The sequence below is a fragment of the Rhyacophila brunnea genome, unplaced genomic scaffold (assembly GCF_057557595.1).
Source record: "Rhyacophila brunnea isolate RB1 unplaced genomic scaffold, BYU_Rbru_1.0 scaffold_10, whole genome shotgun sequence".
Lineage (NCBI taxonomy): Eukaryota > Metazoa > Arthropoda > Insecta > Trichoptera > Rhyacophilidae > Rhyacophila > Rhyacophila brunnea.
The window spans coordinates 18,725,245-18,730,737 of NW_028232752.1; the positions used below are offsets into that span (position 1 = coordinate 18,725,245).

The following is a 5,493-nucleotide window of genomic DNA, read 5'->3' on the forward strand; positions in this document are numbered from 1 at the left end:
GCTACAAATATAACTATATACTACAGTATACTTACACAATGTGTAGCTCTAGCTGCATTAAGATCAGATAGATAGACAGAAAAATGAGAAAGATTTTATCAAAAGTAAAAAAAAAATTTGAGCACTTATAAAATTAGTCATTCCATTGCGTTCACAAGAACAAAGGTTGAACAAGGATTTATTGTGACAAAAAAATGCCAAGTTCCCATATTATCACATGTCTCTTTCATTGAATCCACCAGTGGCGAAGGGTGGAGGTAGGCTGTTAAGATACGCCATAAATAGTGCACATTAAACTTTTTCAGACATACATATTTGTTTTCATTGAAATAAGACTACAATTTACAGATAGTGTTGGTTAAATTTTAAAATTCAATTAAACCCTGAGAAACCAAGCCATAATAGATAATAGTCAAAAAATACATGTCTATCTATAAAATATCTAAAATTATGCAATTAAATCATACATAACTTTGAGTATTTTATAGATAGAATAATATTTTTTATTTATTATAGTTTGGTTTACGCAGGGCTTAATGAATTAAAAAAATGAACCAACAATATGTTTAATATGTAGTTTTAATCTAACGAAAACAAATAACTATGAATGAAAAAGTGTGCACCATTTTGTCGTATCGCCCAAATTAGACCAAATCTATTATGGTTTCGTTTAGGCAGGGTTTAATTGATTTTTAAAAACTTACTAACACAATCTGTAAATTGTAGTATTAGCTCAATAAAAACAATTACATATGACTAACAAAGTTTAGTGTGCACTATTTATAGCGAATCTTAACAGCCTACCTCCACCCTTCGCCACTGGAATCCACAGATACAAGTCTACAATGTAAAGGCATCTTACAGATTTTGATACTATATCAATATTACTTGCTTTATTATATGATAACCAAGTGTAAGGCGAACATAAGGTTGCACCATTCGCTTGATTCATCACGTACTGTTTCTCTTGTCATGTCAGATCTGCAGCACGTAGATCCCTTTTGTAGCACTGCTATCGGCTAAGGCATGATTCCAGGTTTCACCTTCTTACATTTTGAATGTCTAGACATATTACTATATTAACAATCGTAAACACCATATTATTTATATAGTAGAAAGCAGTTACATGCTGTGGGGTAGACGGTGACCGGACAAAACAGAACATGACAAAACAGAACACGACAAAACAGAACAGCCAGAGGAAAAATGAAACATTAATTTTTCTGGAATCTATTAATTAAATTTTTAACGAAATACATATACTTATATATAAATATTTAAAAAATAAAACAATTTTTAAGTGAAATCATCAAGGTATAATGTATACTTTCATCTTTTTTACAATACCGTTATTTTGAAAATAATCCATTTTTATATAATATAGAGCAGGGGGGGGCAAACTTTCTGGCTGGAGGGCCAAATTCAAGAATTCAAAATGAGCGGCGGGCCGCAAGTAAAATACCATTTTTAGATATACACTATTTATTATCATGAAAAATAAACATTACAAAAAAAATAATGAGAAGAATTAAACTGTTTTACATTTTTTTTAATTCAGGTGTTAATTTTGTAGTTGATATTCTCAAAACTGCTTGTAAATGGGCATCGGAGATATTTGATCGTAAAGAATTTTTATTGAGGTTCATGATCGAAAATGTTTGTTCACATATATAGGTTGATCCAAAAATAACGAACATTCTTCTTGCATAATCTTTAAGTTGGTTGAATTTGTCTGAATTAAGGGCATTGTAAAATTTGGGGATTTCTTCACGACGATGCAATTCTCTTAAATCAGTGTCACACGGCAGATCAATAATCTCAAGTTGTAGCTCTGTCGGTACACTATCAATATCTATTGAAAATGGATCGCGTACTATTGCTAAACAAATTTTAATCTATTGTCAATATTTTTTAAAAAATATATAAAAAAGTTATTCGTAATCAGAAGTACAATTAATGATATCGGGCCGCAAAAAAATACCCGGCGGGCCACGGGCCGCAGTTTCCCCCCTCTGATATAGAGTATATAAAATTGTATAATGAAATCACTGCATGTTGGCCATTTGGCGTAAATACCTCAATTTATCTGTTTGATTTTGATAATCATGCACGACTATTGCCACTCGATTACTAAATGTTTCATACTTTTTCTTTATAACTTCAAGACGACCTGTATGAGCACTAGCTAATAATAATCGGGGTGCCGGACGAAATCAAAAATCACGAAAAAATGCTTTTTTGTCTCTCCTGCAAAAAATTGCGCAACCCTAACACTTATTTTGAATTGCACATATTTTACAAGAGAGTCAAAAAATCATACATTTTGTAAAAATTGCGCAATTCAAGAAAAGAGTTACGATTGCGCAGTTTTTTGCAGGAGACAAAAAAGCATTTTTTTATCTTTCTTAATTATTTTTCGGGATATCGACCCAAACCATCATAAGCTTGCCGGCAACACCGAGTTAAGTTTATTTGAGGCTTTCTAGCGATTAGTAATGCAGAAATTATGTATATAATTTGATTTATTATGGCGTATTGAAAATCTCTGCTATTAAAAATCTATCAATATAATAGAGATAGGACAATTTCAATATTAAATTTATATTTTTCCTGAAATATCATAGTTATATTTATCGTTGTTCTGTTTTTCACTGTTCTGTTTTGTCATGTTCTGTTATGTCGTGTTCTGTTTTGTCACCGAACCGGGGTAGACAGACCGTGCATTTCTTATGGGCGGCAGACAAAGGGAGGAAAAATAATTTTCCAATTTTTAATGGTATATTTTGTAAAAAATCACTGCAACTAACACCAAAACGTCCCAAAAGATAAGCGCATAATTATAGATACATATTTCTACACAAAACTCGGAAGCGCCTCTCAAGGAGGCTTTGCCCCTCAGATCATTTCACCTCGCGGGGGGGCTCAGCCCCCCCTGGGCCCCTCAGATGATGGTTACTTAAACCCTGACGGCTAAAATTATTACACATGGATACATGCTTTGCCTACTGATTCTCCGAATACTGTTTGTCCAAATTCAAAAGAAAATTTATTTGTCAAAATAACCGAATCCAAAGGATTCAAACAATTGCACTTTTCTAAAAATTTAAATTTATGAACTCATAATATGAGTATTGAATATGAGAATATAGTAATGTTGGTGCGTAAGTATTTGCTACACATAATCGTTAGAAGTAATGGTCAATATGGGTTTATGATAGCTGAAATAAGTTATGTAATTTTTACAATGAATTTTGTCAATGTGGCGAGTGAAGATCAAACCGATGCACGACCCACCACGAGTAGTTGAGATAGCTGGATTCGTTATCAGCAGAAGTCAGAACGTTTTCTCCATGAAAGTGATGAAATGTTGGTTTTTTTTGCAAGAAACTGGTTTTTGGATTATTCAGACTTTTCTACGTTGTCGGCTCCTTTTTTCCCGTTCTGCTGGTGTACTTTTCGCATGTTTAGGAGGAAGCTCTCCTCTCTTTCTTCTACGATATATCTTCCATTTATTATTGTCAACAGATGCAGAAGTAAATGTCGAAGTACGCACAGAAGTAGATGCGTAATCAGAATGAAGAGTGCATTTACCAGAAGAAGTTGATGGAGGACAATGAGGACCGGGACAGAAGAACATTATGTTGCGTTGTATGTAAATGACAATAATAATGAATTGCGGGGCGCGAGTCCCACGTCATGCCCTAAGCGCTGTTCACGGCCGACTGAAGCCACTCTGGCCCGTGCCGCGATACGTTTGTGTTTGATGAAAATGAAACCATCTTGACGAAGAGAACTTACCTTCTTCTTCTTCGATGGCGCTACAGCTCAAGTCGAGCCCTGGCCTCTTCCACCGCCATCCTCCAGCCGGAACGGTCCTCCGCACGTCTTTTCCAGTTCATGATTTTTAGCAGAACTTACCTTACATACCTAATAAAAACTGCTCATGTAGATTATCAAGACTACAAAAACAAACGACTTGTCTTTGCTTAAGAATTAAAGAAAAATTACAGAATAGCTTGAAATTTGTTAATACTTACAGAATTATCAAAATAAATTGCTGGGCGTGGGTTTACACATCATCCCCGAAGCGCCGCTCGCGGCCGTCTGGAGTCTCTAGCGGCCGCGCAACTTTTATGACATTATTTTTCGTTACGCCTGTGCGATTTTCGTAACGAATCCGCCTCGGAGGTCAAGACAAAAGCATGTATCGATGCTAAAATAATGTTTTTAGCCTGTGGCGCTGAAAAACATTGCCTGACCACAGATGTTTAAAAACTGTTATTGTGTTTACTCATCCAATTAAATAGGTATATAACAAAAAAAACTAGCACAATTAAAGATTTTTGAGGGTTTCGGTTTATAAATTTTCTATTTCGAGCGCCGGCTGGAACCATCAGAATAGTCAATAATAAAAACTGACAACATACATAAACATTGTGTGTCCTGTCATAAAAAAGTCATGTTAGTAAAAGATGTACATACGTACAGAAAATAAAAATCGGTGTGTGTACTTATGTACGCGCCTTAGAAGTTATACTTCTTTGGCGGAACAAAACAAAAACAAAACTTGTGATAACCTAGATTCTTCAACTAGCTCTTAATTATCTTGTTAAATTACACACTCAAGAAAAAGGACCGCTTATTGGAAAGCCGTTGGTTTATTTCTATACACTTTAACTTATATTACTAAAGTAGCTTTTATTTAAAATTTTATTTAATTTTTAATAGTTTGTTTACGTAAGGAATTGCAAACGGCCGACAGTAATAAATTCGCTGCCTAGACAACGGAACAATTCGAAACTATAATATTATTATACTATATAATCGTCACGATTGCATTATCATACTGTGGCGTAAAGGTAGTGCGTTCGGCTGATAACCGAACAATCGTGGTTCAAATCCAATCAAGTACGATTTTTTTCATGTGAAAAAATAAATGTGTTACAAGTCACACGCCAAAAATACACTCTGATCTGATTTTCCAAACGCGCCTAAAGAATTATAACTTCAAAAAAACATGTGAGGTTAGCAGTGTCGCATGATTTAGACCTTAGTATGGCTCTGATACGTTAAAATATAAAATGACATTGCACACTTTTTGCCAAAGAACCGTGAGTTCACATCGACACCTACGTATAAGTCAGTAACTGCAAAATGGTACTTTTCAGTAGTACGATTTTAATAAATTTTTATGACAGTGTCAATTTTTACTGATGAAATCGTAATCTTTTAGTTGATTGATATATTGATTTAATTTTTCAATTATCGTATTATTTTTAAAATTATTTAATAAAAGGCAATCAAGTCAAAATAGCCAAAAACGCAGTTACGTCCTTTTAAGTAGAAGGTGTCGACATGATGTGATAGTAATGTGTTTCTAGCTTTACCGTATTTTATTTCAATCAGTTTGCAGGCTCCTCTGAATATCTTTATTTGAAGTATGCGTGATTTGAAAATTGGATAGGTAATTGAAATAAACCACTATTTATCAAA

General features: G+C 34.0%; 1 protein-coding gene across 1 annotated transcript in view; it reads left to right on the plus strand.

Moving 5' to 3' along the window:
• The window catches only part of LOC147078961 (uncharacterized), a 799,973-nt gene that overhangs the window by 20,479 nt on the left and 774,001 nt on the right, over positions 1–5,493 (plus strand). The window lies entirely within an intron of this gene.